At 39.4% G+C, this 15,375-nt stretch overlaps 1 long non-coding RNA gene across 1 annotated transcript; it reads left to right on the forward strand.

Moving 5' to 3' along the window:
- The first annotated feature begins 326 nt into the window (after positions 1–326).
- LOC116749091 lies at positions 327–14,815 on the forward strand. The gene is made up of 3 exons (XR_004348504.1): positions 327–625; positions 10,653–10,760; positions 14,692–14,815. It is a non-coding gene; the product is annotated as an uncharacterized LOC116749091 (long non-coding RNA).
- The last annotated feature ends 560 nt before the right edge of the window (positions 14,816–15,375 follow it).

Below are 15,375 nucleotides of genomic sequence, written 5' to 3' on the forward strand. Positions count from 1 at the left end.
GTCCGCTGTCCTGGCCCAAAGTCCAAGGGCGGCGGCAAGGTTCCCGCTGGGCGGCGGGAGTAACGAACTGGACAGCTGCCTCCCGGCCGCAAGCACGCTCCCGCCCCAGCCCTCGGAGGCCAACACGCGATCGCCTCCGCCCCCAACCACGGTGGCAGCGCGCCGCGTGGAGAGCCGGATTCCACAAGGGGTACGGCCCGCCCTCTTCTCGCGAGAGGTAGGAAAAGAAGAAGGTTGGGCTGGCGACGGGGATCTAGCCAATGAGCGAGCGGGAAGGGCGTGATCGACGGCCTCCTCTGAGCCCCGCCCCGGCTGCAGAGGCCCCAGTCGCCGCCCGCCTCTCCTCTCCCTCCTTGCACTCCCTTCCCTCCCCGCCCCGCTCTTCTCTTTCCGTCTGAGGTGGCGGACGGCTCCCTCCTCACCAGCTCCGTTTTCCCTCTGCTCCCGCTTCCCTTTTCCCTTGTGCCCGGGCCCGGCCTGAGCGCTTCCTCCGCCTCCTCAGGGTGGCCGCCTAGCTCCCGACCCCTAGAGTACTGCGCCTTTTCTTTTCTCTGGTCTTCCGTCCGCGCCCGGCCCCGCCATGAATGAGGAGTACGACGTGATAGTGCTGGGCACCGGCCTGACGGTGAGGCCCGGCGGGGAGGGGCGGGGGTCCCGGGGCCGGGGGCCGGAGTCCAGGGTCGGGAGGGGGCCGGCCGCACGCCCTGCTCAGCCCCCTTTTCCCCATCCCCGCGGGCCGCGCCGCGCCTCGCCTCCGAGGGTCGTCTCCGAGGGTCTCCGGGTGGGGCCGGTTTCCGCCGCGGTCTCGGGCCGCGCTCTGGAGCGGAGGCGGGTCGGGCCTGCGGCGGGGCCTGCGGGCCGGGCGGCGCATCGGGACGGGGAGGAGACACCGGGGGATGGAAAGCCCCGTCCGGCAGGTGCCTGGGCGGGTCGTGATGGCCGAGTAAGAGTAGGTGGGAAACGAGAGCCCGCTCTGCTGCAGCAGAGGCCGGAAAAGCCCGGATTGGTGTATTGATGCGTCTCCCTTACGGGTTGATGGCCTCTGGCGATTGGAAACTGAAAAGCAGCCGGCGGAGTGGGGGAGGGTGGAGGCCAATCACAGTGGCATTTCCTACTTAGACTTCAGCCTCTACTACTAGTCAGTGTCGGTGCCGAGTCACTGGATAATCACTGTTTGGTAGGTAATTAAGTTCAATGAACTTACATTTTTGGAGAAAATTAGATTTCTTATCCTTCTCCCCCACTCCAGGTGAGAAGCATTATCCTTTCCTTTTAACCACCCTCCCATCCCACTTGAGCAACTGTAGAATGGAAATGAGTTTTCTCAAAATTTGTCTAGTCCATTCTCACCTGGCCTTTGCCATCTTTTCCTTTTGTGTGGTCTGTCCTTGCCTACATTGTCTCTTCTGGAGGCTTTCCCCTGAGAAAGAGGTTGGTGATGGGGTGCTAGAGGCCAGGTTCTCTATTACTGCATGGTGTGCGTAATACCATGGTAAATTTATTTTCCTGGCTGTCTGCTTAGAGAACTTTAGATAGTATTCTGCAAATAATACAGGCAGATGTTTTACTTCTTTTTGTGCTTTTAAAAGAAAATGAAGACTATTCATCTTGCAAAAGAATTCCATTTGAAGAGAGGACCATTTCCGTTATCAAAAGTTTTTTGGAAATTTGAAATTCTGACATTGGACTGCTTTGTTTTAAAAGATGAATACTGATTTTGATCTTGTGTATCCCATATAAACTGATCTCAAAGTCCAGAGTCATTTAATGTAAACCACTACAAATTTGTTGAAATGCATTGTAATCTCTGAAGATGGAATTAACATTTTTTTCAGCTAACACTCCAAAGTAACTATTTTAGATTTCTCTGGACAAGAGAAAACTGTCAAACTTGCATTTGGCCAGTTTTTTAGGAAAAGATTGCTGGGAACTAGAATGGCACTTTTCTGGCATGTCATTTTTCTATTTATGGTGATTTATGGTGATTGTTCGATAATACTCATTTCTGAATGCTTCATTATGTTTCAACAGTCCAGAAAATAAATGGGACTGGCTAGGAAATAGTACCGAATAGATGAGATTGCTTACCTAGAAAGCTATTTAGTCATTTTGAATGTGAGGTATTGGGTTGAATTTCTTTTTTGATGGTGAGTTGGAAGACTGTTAGATGCCTTAATGAATAGCCTACCCACTGCAGGGTGTTTTTTTTTCATTTTCTAAGTGCTTAATTGGGATTCTGAGCTGAACTTATTAGTTTGTGGTGGATTTTGCCCACTGGAATGGGCACTGTTGTTGCCAGCATATTGTAAGAGCTAGTTAGTTCCACTGTTTTTCTACGGTTATTGCTGGTCTTTCAGATTTGCTCTTGATTAGGGCAGTTAAACACGGACAAATAAGTGCAAATCCTTTCTCGTGCAGGTTTCTATATGCCTAATTCAGAAGTATCACTTTGTCTCAAAGAGGGCACAGTCTTATTGCATAACAACCAAGTTAAGATAATGCACCTTATTTAAATTTTCATTTGGATCAATTGTTACCGTTTTGGTGAATGATAGATGCATACTTAACTAGCAATCAGATAAATTTCTGCTGTCATTTATTATCTTATTTATTTTTGGCTGCATTGGGTCTTCGTTGCTGCACGCCGGTTTTCTCTAGTTGTGGCGGGGCGGGGCTACTCTTCCTTGCGGTGTGCGGGCTTCTCATTGCGGTGGCTTCTTGTTGCGGCGCACGGGCTTCAGTAGTTGTGGCACGTGGGCTTCAGTAGGTGTGGCTCGCGGGCTCTAGAGAGCAGGCTCAGTAGTTGTGGTGCACGGGCTTAGTTGCTCCGCAGCATGTGGGGTCTTTCCGGACCAGGGCTCAAACCCGTGTCCCCTGCGTTGGCAAGTGGATTCTTAACCACTGCGCTACCAGGGAAGTCCCGGGATGATTTTTTTTTTTTTTTTTCCGGTACGCGGGCCTCTCACTGTTGTGGCCTTTCCCGTTGCGGAGCACAGGCTCCGGACGCGCAGGCTTAGCGGCGGCCATGGCTCACGGGCCCAGCCACTCCGCGGCATGTGGTATCTTCCCGGACCGGGGCACGAACCCGTGTCTGCTGCATTGGCAGGCGGACTCTCAACCACTGCGCCACCAGGGAAGCCCCCCGGGATGATTTTGATAGTGATAAAATCTTATACCCTCATTTTTAGTGATACAGGGACTTTGATTACTTAAATGAAGAGATCACCAAAGTTAAAAAGCCTCAAATTATAATTAACTGAGTAATTGGTGTGAACATACCATTTACTTTTCTTAAATTTTGATTTATAAATATTTAGTGCCTGAGATTTAAGAACCTAAAAACAGGTGTGTGCTATCAGTTGTGGGTACCAAATACTGCATGATGCCTGTGTGTCAGTGCATTTTTTAGTGTGATTAACTTGTTACTTTTAATATAAAGTGTAAGGAAGTGTTGGGGTTCTCTGTGTTGCCTAATGTTGTCACTGTTTTGTATCGATTGTTACATCTAAAATAATAGTGCACAAATATTGATAGTAACTTTGATAAAGAAGGCATAAAGCAATTTAGTGTAAACTAGAGCAAAATCTTCATTCTGTCTAGGAGAAATGGAATATTTCATATAATTGAGTTCTTTAAGGAATTGAGGGCTATCCCTTTAAACAACCATAACTTTTAGAGAAAAACCTTTCAAATGGTATCACAACTTCTTTAACAGACTAAGGAACATAGTTAATGTACTGATAACAAAGATTTCACATCAGGAGGATTAATTACTGTTATGCTATAACATAATGAAGCCATTGAGACCTAGGGAGCTTTGTAGGAACTTTGGCCTCCTTAACTAAGTCCTCTTAGACTGCTCAGCTTTGGGAGTTAGTTCTACCGTCTACTTTTCATTTTTTCCTCTTTGCTTACTTTGGTTAGGCTGGTGACTGTCGACAGCCTCTGACCACTTAATTTGCTGTTTCTGATTGACTTTGGGCTTGGCAATAAGTTCATGAGTCTTCTTAGAAATAGTAATAAATAATAAAATAAGGGTAACTAGCGCCACAGCTGCTTGTGCTTCCCAGCAGTATTTTGTTTTGTTTTGTTTTGTGCTATATGGTAATTTTCGTAAGGAGTTTTGAATCGAAAAGGACACTTTAGTGATATCTAACCAGATTATTCTCAGCAGTATTTGTTTAAAACATTGTTTTATATCCCAGCCATACTTTTCCTCCTTTCTCTTTATTAAAATTTTGTGACTTCAAAGAGGAGTTTTTGTACCGGATTTAAAAATCTTGAATTGCCTTTTATATTTACTCCTTGAAAATTCTTGCCATTGCTATTTGAGTTCTATGGACAAACAACTTTCTGTCCCCTGCAGTAGTGATCATAGGACCAATGTGTTCAAATGTCTTATTTTTGGAAGGTATAAATACTATGTAGGCAGTTTGTATTTTAAATCAGCCTTAAGCATACTGGTCCAGTAGAATAGAAGTAAAATCAGACATATTTCAGCATTTCGAGGTAGTAGTGAGACATTTGGTTGTGAAGACCGCTAGGTAAACATTTGGCTCGCATACATGATACCCTGCAGTTACCTTTATGTCCCCTCTCACAGCACCTGATTAAAGACTTACTGGAGTAATGGCCTACTCAATTTCAGTTACCTGTGACTGTTGTGCTCGATTATGGGCAATAAAAAGGCAAACACACCTGTCTGTGAGTAGCTTCTTCTCATGTGGGGGTAACTATAATATGAGTTAATATGAGAAAGTACTAAGTGCCATAAGGGAATTCACACATGTGGGAATTCAGATAGGGGAATCAGAAAAACCTGCATAAAGAAGGAGTTATTGAAGTTGGCTTTTAAAAATAATTGATAAGCAGGGTAGGGGGAAGGGGGTATTAGATGAAGGTAATCAAAAGGAACAAACTTAAGCTATAAGTACTAGGGATGTAATGTACAACATGATAAAGATAATGAACACTGTTGTATGTTATGAATGAAAGTTAAGAGCGTAAATCATAAGGAAAAGTGTATTTTTTCCATTTCTTTAATGTTGTATCTATGTGAGATGATGGATGGTAACTAAACCTATGGTAATCATTTCATGTTGTTTGTAAATCAAATCATCATGCTGTACACCTTAAGTCTTTACTGTGCTGTATGTCAGTTATATCTCAATAAAACTGAAAAAGTTTAAAAAAATATTGGTAAGTTTTGAACATGAGGAGGAATGATTTTCTAGGCAGAGAGAGCAGTGTAAGTCAGTATTAAGAAAAGGATATATATTTAGGGGATAGGGAGTTTATTTTGTGTGAAACAGAAGGTATGAAGAGGTGTAATGGAAACAGTGTTGGAAAGAAGGTATATCACCAAGGATGCTGAAGATAGTAGGTTAAGAAGTTTGAATTTTATCTTCTAGGCCAACGAGAGAGGGTTTTGATCAGGAATGATCTAATTAGAGCCAAATTTCAAGAAAAGTTATCCTTGACAGCTTTTAATGAGATGCATTAGAGGGACAGAGACATTTAAAGAAACACTTATTCTGCTGAAAACTAACTTCCACTTTTATTGTTGCTGTAAGACGTATACCACTGAGATTAAATGATTTAAAAGTTTTCTAGTTAATACATTTTCTAGATAAGTATAAAGACACTTTTCTTTAAGATGACTTATTAGGTACCTTGTTTTCCTGATCGCATTTTTGTGTGCATTTACTTTCTGTTTCTTTTTTTTTTTTTAAATCACTCCAGAACTTTAAAATGCAGGAGGATTTAGAGTGTTAATAGTGTTTAGTTTGATCACTTGGAAGTTACATCAGAATTTTTTTTTTTACATCAGAATATTAACGTACTCTGGTTCTATTCTCTTCCAAGCCTGAGTTGCCCTCTAAGTAGGAAGGGGGGTGGGCATTAACTTTTCCAGGATACTGGGATACTATTTAGTACCAGTGGCCTTTGCAATTGTGTTTAGGTTCGTCACAGTTCATATATGGGAACACCATACAGGCTGCTTCACTACGTAAGAGGTACTTCGCCTAGTGTGCTTAGGTGCTGTCCGTTTGAGTTAGTTACTCTGATTATTGCAAACCTAGCTCTGTGTGTAGGTGCTGAAGGGAAGTGAGCCTCGGTATCACTGGTTTGGTCCTTCCTGACCATCACCGCACCCACACATCTGCACAGACTAGAATTTTGCTGCAGCTGAACTTCAAACATTTAGTTTAAGCTGGTTACCTCTTTATGTAGGCCAACATGAAGTGCCAGTTGGGTGGCAGATGCCATTATCTTAACTTGGATTCTGGGCCTGAGCTCAGTTTGGATGAAAGACCCACCTGAGATTGCCAGGCATCCTGTGTGCATCATTCATGCATGCATGCATGCATTTACTTATTCATGCTGAGCACCTAATATGCTCTAAGCCCTAAAAATAAAAAATAAATAGGGCATAATAGCAAACGAAACACCAAAAAAACTTGGATTCTGAAGATGGTTTTACAGTTTTAGTTATTTTGGTTTTGAGTCTGTATATTCTTATCCTGTTCAGGTCAGTTGTGGGTGAGCTTGAAATTAAGTGTGGAGCACTCTCATCTGTTAGTTTTAAAACTAATGTGTTCGTTAATATTCATTCATATATGTTTCCTGGTAAAAGTTATCAGTATTCTTGACACAGATGATGGATGGTCCAGGTTGTCTAGTGTGAAAAAAGGAAATTCACTTAGAGTATTTTCTCTGACTTTGATGTGCTTTGCTTTTTATTCTGTATTCACCAGATAGTAGTAGATTTTAATTTTGAGTTGTTAATTTGGGAAGATACTAAAATTTTGGGATCATTAATATATACCCTATACTCAGATGTGATTGGTTTTATCAGTGAATTAATGACTTCATCCCATGTTGTAAAGTAAAATTTAAAAGTATTACATTTGTGCTTCTATGTATTCTCTTGGCATTGTAAAAGCAATCTTTTATAGATGGGTTTAGAAGAACCAGTGAACCTGCAAATTATTAATTAGCTTTTAATATATTTGCTCCAAGTGATGCCTTTAAAGGTAGTTAGTATCAGCTCTTTGGACTGCTGAATCTTTATATTCCTGGGTCCTTTATTAGGCCTCAGCCTTCAGTGCTTGCTTTGGAGCCATGGTCCAGTGAGTGGGTCATGCTTATTTGCAGTGAAGTATGAAAAGTTATATATAGAAGCTGTGCAACACTCAAAGTTGCTTGCTGTGATTTTGCTTCCAAAAGTTGAACCGTGAAGTCTACTTTTGTCAACTGGAAATGTGACTATTTGGTTTTCCTTTGTTTATGTCATAATCTGTTTTTGAGATTGTAAATATTATTCTACTTTCATATAATATATTGAATCATATGTTAGTGCTTCTTTAGATTTTTTTTTTAAGCAAGTGATTTGCTTTTGATAATATTGGAGTTAATTTTTACAGTTAAAATACTTTCAGTTCTGTTTATCAAGACCTCATTAAGAAAGTTAAAAGTCAAGCTGTGGAATGGATGAAGATATTTTCAATATATATATAACCAATAAAGCACTTTTAAATATCTAGAATATATAAGGAATTTTTGTATAGTAGTAAAAAAAAAAAAGAAAGCCCACTTTAAAAATGGGCAAATAATATGAATAGGCACTTATCAAAAGAAGATACTACAATTATCAGTAAACTGTGAAAAAGTGCTCAGCCTCATTATTTGTCAGGAAATGTAAATTAAACCACATCCTAACTAGAATGACTAAAATTAAAAGGCCAGAACAAAATGTTGGGCAAGGATTTGAAACAACAGGAACTTTCATATACTGCTGACACAGCTTATGAAATTGGTACAACCATTTTGGAAAGCTGTTTGGCAGTATCTGTACTCTCCTTGATGTCTATCCAACAAGTGCATACATAAAAGACACATTGAGAATGTTTATAGAGCATTATTTGTAACAGCCCCAAACTGGAAACGATCCCAATGTCCACCTGTAATAGAATGGATAAATAAGTTGTGGAATATCTGTGTGGAGTATTCATTCAAAAGACTCCTATGGCTTTGTTACCCGCAGTGTGGTCCATGGATCAACTACTTCTGCAACACCTGAGAACTTACTAGAGATGCAGACAGTTACACCCCTCACCCCAGATACGCTGAATCAAAATCTACAGTTCCCCCAGGTGTTTAATAAGGTTTGAGCAGTACTGCTTTACTAGTGGTTCTTGAAACTGGTCCTGGACCAGCAGTATTCTCACCTGGGAACTGGTGAGAAATGCAGATTCTCAGGCTCCACCGCAGACCTGCTGACTCAGAAGCTCTGGGGGTGGGGCCCTGCATTCAGGTTTAGCAAGCTGTCCCGGTGATGTGGATGCAAAGTAAAGTTTCAGAATCTGCTTAGAATTTACATTTCTAACAAGTTCACAAGGTGATACCAAATCAGGAGCTCTCTTTGAGATCCACTGTTGGTAGGGCTAGGCAAACCTGTAAAAGTCCACAGCTTTTTCAGGCCACTTGGTCTTTGTCACAGCTACAGTTCCACTGTGGTACAGTGAAAACAGCCAACATGTAAATGAATGGGCATGGGTGTTTACTGGAAAAACTTTATTTACAAATATAGCCTGCAAGCTGGATTTGGCTCCTGTACTTTAGAGACCCCTGCCGTATAGCAGTAAGAGTAAGAAAATTTCTATTGCAAACAAAACATGGATGAATCTTGTAAACATATGTTGACTAAAAGGTGTATACAAGAAGTGTATACTACAAGATTCTATTTATTCAGAGTTCAAAAACAGGTAGAACAAATCTTTGCTCTTAAAAGTCACGAGCGTGGCTGTGGGCTGAGGAGTGGTTATGGCTGGAGGTGGCCTGGAGTGCTCATAATGTTTCTTGATCTAAATAAGAAATGATGCACCCTCTTGGAGTAAAATTTGAACCTGATAGTAACTAATTTAAAATATTTTAAAAATATTAAAATGAATAGTACATTATGGAGGAGAATTTGAGATGTGTATGAATTTTTGAAAATAAAGATTTCAGAGTCAGGCTTCTAGGGGGATGAGCTTGTTCTCTGTTGTCTGGAGTCTTTGATAAATTTGAGAAGCACTAGGATTTATAAAGTTACAGAGAATTTCCTTTGTCATTAAAAAAAATAAAGCTCTTATCACCTAAACTCTGTTATAAGGGTTTTGGGTGAATGAATATCCCATCTCTGTGTTTCTTCTCATTAATCCATTAATTGGATTGACTTTCTTGACTGCTCCCCCACCCCATCTTGATTTGGTATGTCTTAGTATATTCACGCTTTGTTTACCTTTTTACTGAGAGTGATGGTTTATAATCCTCTGTTGATTGTCAGTTGATTAATGGTTATCTTGGATGCTTCATTTAGGGCTCTAGTTCTCAAATTCTTGGTCTCAGGATCTATTTACACTCTTAAAAATTGAGGTCCCTGAAGAGCTTTTGCTTGTAAGAGTATCTGTCAGTATTTATCCTATTAGAAATCAATGCTGAGAAATTAAAAAATGTTTTTTATTCACTTAAAGATAATGGTGATAAACTCATTACATGTTAACATGAATAACAGTTTTTTGAAGTATAACTGTGTTTTCCAAAACAAAAAAATTTATGAGAAGAGTATGGTTGTTTTACATTTTCTGCACATCTCTTTAATATTCTTAACCATTGCGCCACCAGGGAAGTCCCTCATTCAGAATTTTGACTTTTTATTTTTGGCCATAAATACTGTTGGTTATTTTCCTTGACATTCATTTTTGAGAAAATGTCTGCCAAAATCCTAAGTCTGAGTAATCATAGTTAGTTATTTTTCTACTTAAAAATGATGATCCATGGGGCTTCCCTGGTGGCACAGTGGTTAAGAATCTGCCTGCCAATGCAGGGGACACAGATTCAAGCCCTGGTCCGGGAAGATCCCACATGCTGCAGAGCAACTAAGCCCATGAGCTACAACTACTGAGCCCCCGTGCCACAACTACTTAAGCCCGCATGCCTAGAGCCTGTGCTCCGCAATAAGAGAAGCCACCACAATGAGAAGCCCACGCGCAGCAACAAAGACCCAATGCAGCCAAAAATAAATAAATAAAAATAAGTATATTAAAAAAAAATGATGATCCATGAAAAAAGTAGCTAGGTCAGCTTACAAATCAGTCGCACAAAAGGCTTTCCTTGAGCTAGAATTGCTTTATGTGAACTTCCTGTTTTGCTACATGGGATATTTAAAAGATGGGTGTTCAAGGGTGGTGTTTAACAGAGGTGATTTTTAATGCTTCATCAAGGATAGTCTTAAGTGAAAGTGGCCTTGTTTTTTTAAACCATGAGTGCCTTGTGGTGAAGAATATAATGACTAGTGCAGTTAGAGCCAACGCCTTAATTTGCTTTATCCACCATTGATCTTCTGCTGTCAGTGCAAGTATAACAAACACAGTGGGAAAAAATGATGTCTTAGTGTTATTACGAAAATAGTTTAAACCTTGGGACTCAGAACACACTTTGAACCCTGGTTGCTTTAGGGCTTTGTCTTTAAAAATTACATCAAATATTGCATATACATAAGTATTAATTACTAAAAGAATGTTTAATGACAGGCTTGTAAAAATTATCTGTTTGAAACATGCAGTAGCATTTTCCTTCCTTTGAAGATACTTACGCTTTCCCTGTAGGAATGTATCCTGTCAGGTATAATGTCAGTGAACGGAAAGAAAGTTCTTCACATGGATAGAAACCCATATTATGGAGGAGAGAGTGCATCTATAACACCGCTGGAAGATGTAAGTATTAAAATAAATTAATGTCCCTTTTGTACTTTGAGTCTTTTACTTGTGAATCTCTACTTTTTTATAGATGGTTTTAATTTTGTTTTATTAAATAGATTATCTGTAACATCATAATTTTCAGGAGCTCCTAGTTTGGGGCTTGTAGATATTTAAATTGTGACCTTTGTTGCCATCTGGAGCAGTTATCTGTTCCCTCTTGAAGTTAATAGAGTGTAGACTTGACAGGCTGCATGGAGGGTACCTGTTGATGAAGACCTAACATACGCCAGGCACAGTGCCAGTGCTTTCTACATGGTCTTAGTTATCTTCCCAGTCACTCAAAGAGATTTTATCCCCATTTTTTTAGATTGCAAAATAGTTTCTGTGGGCTTAAGATCACAGAGACGGGCTGATAACCCAGGTTATATGATTCCAAAGCTTAGTTCCTTTTTCTTTTAATTTATTTTATTGAAGTACAGTTGATTTACAATGTTATGTTAATTTCTGCTGTACAGCAGAGTGATTCAGTTACACATATATATATTCTTTTTTAAATTTTATTTTATTTACATTTATTTTTGGCTGCATTGGGTCTTTGTTGGTGCATGCAGGCTTTCTCTAGTTGTGGTGAGCAGGGGCTACTCTTCGTTGTGGAGCATAGGTTTCTCATTGTGGTGGCTTCTCTTGTTGCCGAGCACGGGCTCTAGGTGCACAGGCTTCAGTAGTTGTGGCACGCGGGCTCTGGAGCCCAGGCTCCGTGGTTGTGGCACGCGGGCTTAGTTGCTCTGCGGCATGTGGGATCTTCCCAGACCAGGTCTTGAACCCGTGTCCCCTGCATTGGCAAGTGGATTCTTAACCACTGTGCCACCAGGGAAGCCCCCCATATATATTCTTTTTCATATTATTTTCCATTGTGGTTTTTCACAGGATATTGAATACAGTTCCCTGTGCCATACAGTACCTTATTGTTTGTCTGCTCTAGTTTGTATCTTCTAATCCCAAAGTTGCACTCCATCTATCCTCCAGCTTCCCTCCCCCTTGGCAACCACAAGTCTGTTCTCTGTGTCTGTGAGTCAGTTTCTGTTTTGTAGATAGATTCATTTGTGTCATATTTTAGATACCACATATAAGTGATATCATATGGTATTTCTTCCTCTTTCTGACTTACTTCACTTAGTATGATAATCTCTAGGTCCATCATGTTGCTGCAAATGGCATTATTTCATTCTTTTTTATGGCTGAGTAGTATTGCATTGTATATATGTACCACATCTTCTTTATCCATCCCTCTGTTGATGGATATTTAGGTGTTTCCATGTCAAAGCTTAGTTCCTTTTGCTATACTCTGTGCTTCCTGCTTCTTTAGAAAATGAGCACATGAAGCATTTCCAAAGTGTGTTTTACTAAGTATATTTATTTCTCTGTGTGGGGTTTGTTCGCCATCCACGTGTATGAATCTGAGCTGTACTGTGCTTTATAGGAGATATATAGATATTGTCAGTTACTTTTAAAATAGTGACTTTGATGAAATAAACTTAATGTTTATATCAAAAAGGTTTTTTCTCTATATTCAGGCATATAGGGAAGTTGAAAGAATAATACCAGTGGAATATTTTTTTGCTTCATGTCTGTTTGTGTTATTGGTTTTGAACCATTGAAAGTAATAGACATGATACTTGACCTAAATATTTCAGCATTCATCTGTGAAGAACAACATTCTCCAACATAATCATAATATCATTATCACACTTAAGAAAAGTAACAATAATATCCAGACTATATTCAAATCCCCCATTGAACCCAAGAATGTTGTATATTGCTGTGTAGGAGTGGTTTGTTTTCTTTTTATTTTAAACTAGTTTAAGCATTGCCTTTTGTGTTGTTTCCCTTTATTCTCTTAATCTACAAAAGTCTCGCCACCTCTTTTCTTTTGGCAAGTCTAGGCCAGTTTATAAGAAGGTATTGTTGGGCACTTCATACTGCATCCCATAAGGAGGCACAGTGCCTGCATCAGCATCACTGTTCATGATGCTCAATTTGATCTGATTGAGGTGATGACCACTGACCTCTCCATTGTAAATCATCTGTGGAGCGATGTGCTGGCGTCATTCCTTCTTCACCTAGTATATTTATTAGCTAGTGTTAAGTAAGATGAGCAAGCTGTCCTGTTTCTTTTTTTTTTTTTTTTTTTTTTTTTTTTGCAGTACGCGGGCCTCTCACTGTTGTGGCCTCTCCCGTTGCGGAGCGCAGGCTCAGCGGCCATGGCTCATGGGCCCAGCTGCTCCGCGGCATGTGGGATCTTCCCGGACCGGGGCACGAACCCATTACCCCTGCATCGGCAGGCGGACTCTCAACCCCTACGCCACCAGAGAAGCCCCCTTTTTTTTTTTTTGATTTAATTTTTATTTTATATTGGACTATAGTTGATTTATAATGTTGTTAGTTTCAGGTGTATAGCTAAGTGATTTAGTTATATATATACATATATCCATTCTTTTTCAGATTCTTTTCCCATATAGCTTATTATAGAATACTGAGTAGAGTTCCCTGTGCTATATAGTAGGTCCTTGTTGATTATCTATTTTATATATAGTGGTGTGTGTATGTTAATCACAAACTCCTAGATTATCCATCCCTTGCGTGTTTCTCCTTTGTTAACCATAAGTTTGTTTTTGAAATCTGAGTCTGTTTCTGTGTTTTGAATAAGTTCATTTGTATCATTTTTTCTTTAGATTCCACGTGTAAGTGATATCATATGGTATTTGTCTTCCTCTACTGACTTACTTCACTTAATATGATAATCTCTAGGTCCACCCATGTTGCTGCAAATGGCATTACTCCATTCTATTTTATGGCTGAATAATATTCCATTGTATATATGTACCATATCTTCTTTATCCATTCCTCTGCTGATGGACATTTAGGTTGCTTCTATGTCTTGGCTATTGTAAATAGTGCTGCAATGAACATTGGGGTGCATGTGTCTTTTTGAATTATGGTTTTCTTCACATATATGCCCAGGAGTGGGATTGCTGGATTATATGGTAGCTCTCTTTTTAGGTTTTTAAGGAAGCTCCATGCTGTTCTCCATAGTGGCTACACCAATTTACATTCCCACCAACAGTGTAGGAGGGTTCCCTTTTCTCCGCACCCTCTCCAGCATTTATTGTTTGTAGACTTTTTGATGATGGCCATTCTTACTGGTGTGAGGTGATTTGCATTTCTCTAATGATTAGTGATGTTGAGCATTTTTTCATGTGTTTTTGGCCATATATATGTCTGTGTAGAAATGTCTGTTTAGATCTTTTGCCCATTTTTTGACTGGGTTGTGTACTCTTTTTTAATATACTCAAGAACTTGGGGGTTTTTATTGAGTGAATATATACCACCTTTGCTTGTTCTGTTCCATCTTAGCAATAGAATTCATGAGTTTGAATGAATATTAAATTTTAAGCTGCAAGCTGCTTTTAGAGCCTCAAACTCTCATGTAATTTATAAATTAACTGGAACTAATTTTAATTGTCTTTTCTGATTTGAATAATCCAAAATTTATTTTTAACTCCCTATGTAACCACAGAAGCAAAATTAAGCCTTTGTTAACCTTTTATTTAATAGAGAATGAATTTAAATGATTTCTACAAATAGTAAGGGATGTTTCTGCAAAACTGGTACATCATAACAAATAGTTTGTTTTGTATTTCTGCTAGTTAAAAGCAAATACACACCACCTCTGCAATATTTATTTTGGCATTCATGAGTTGAGTAATATATTTAATTTACACATGTATTGGAATAGTGTTAAATGTTCTGATTAAAAATGAAATGCACTTGTACTTTACCTCATGTTGGTGGTATTTAGTTATACCAAAATCACTTCATCAAAAAATAGTTGTGCAATGAAAGTTAAATTTTGTTACATTATGGGTGTTTTTTGTTTTGGTTTTAGTTATACAAAAGATTTAAAATACCTGGAGCACCACCAGCATCAATGGGGAGAGGAAGAGACTGGAATGTTGACTTAATTCCCAAGTTCCTTATGGCAAATGGTAAAGAATTCCAACTTAAATTTATGATAGTACATTGTATCCAATTTGAAAATAGAAAGTAACTGCTGACAGAGAGTGCTACTCCGGGTATGTGGAAGTGGATTCTGTTGAATGGCAACGGTATGGTGAGTAATAGGGCCCATTAGAGGCATCTAGAGTTGGTAAGTTAAGAATGGAGGGAAGAGGGGGTGACTTCTTAGTAATTGGTTTTGGAGAAACAAAATTATGCTGTGGCATAATATCAGAATCGTAAGCATTTGTAACAGACTTTCCTCTTGATACTTTGGTGACAATCTTAGGTAACTGGGCCTTCAGAAACAGCCATATTAATGTTTTTTTCTAGTTTGTAAGCTTTCACAATTATTTTTTCATATTAGTTTTTTCTCATTTTTTTTCTTTTTTCCTTCCGTTTTATTGAGATATAATTGACATACAGCACTGTATAAGTTTAAGGTATACAGCATAATGATCTGACTTACATATATTGTAAAGATTACCGTAGTAAATTTAGTGAAAATCCATCATCTCATATAGATACAAAAAAGAAAAAGAAAAAAATGTTTTTTTTTTTCTTGTGATGAGAT

The sequence above is a fragment of the Phocoena sinus genome, chromosome 2 (genome assembly GCF_008692025.1).
Source record: "Phocoena sinus isolate mPhoSin1 chromosome 2, mPhoSin1.pri, whole genome shotgun sequence".
NCBI lineage: Eukaryota > Metazoa > Chordata > Mammalia > Artiodactyla > Phocoenidae > Phocoena > Phocoena sinus.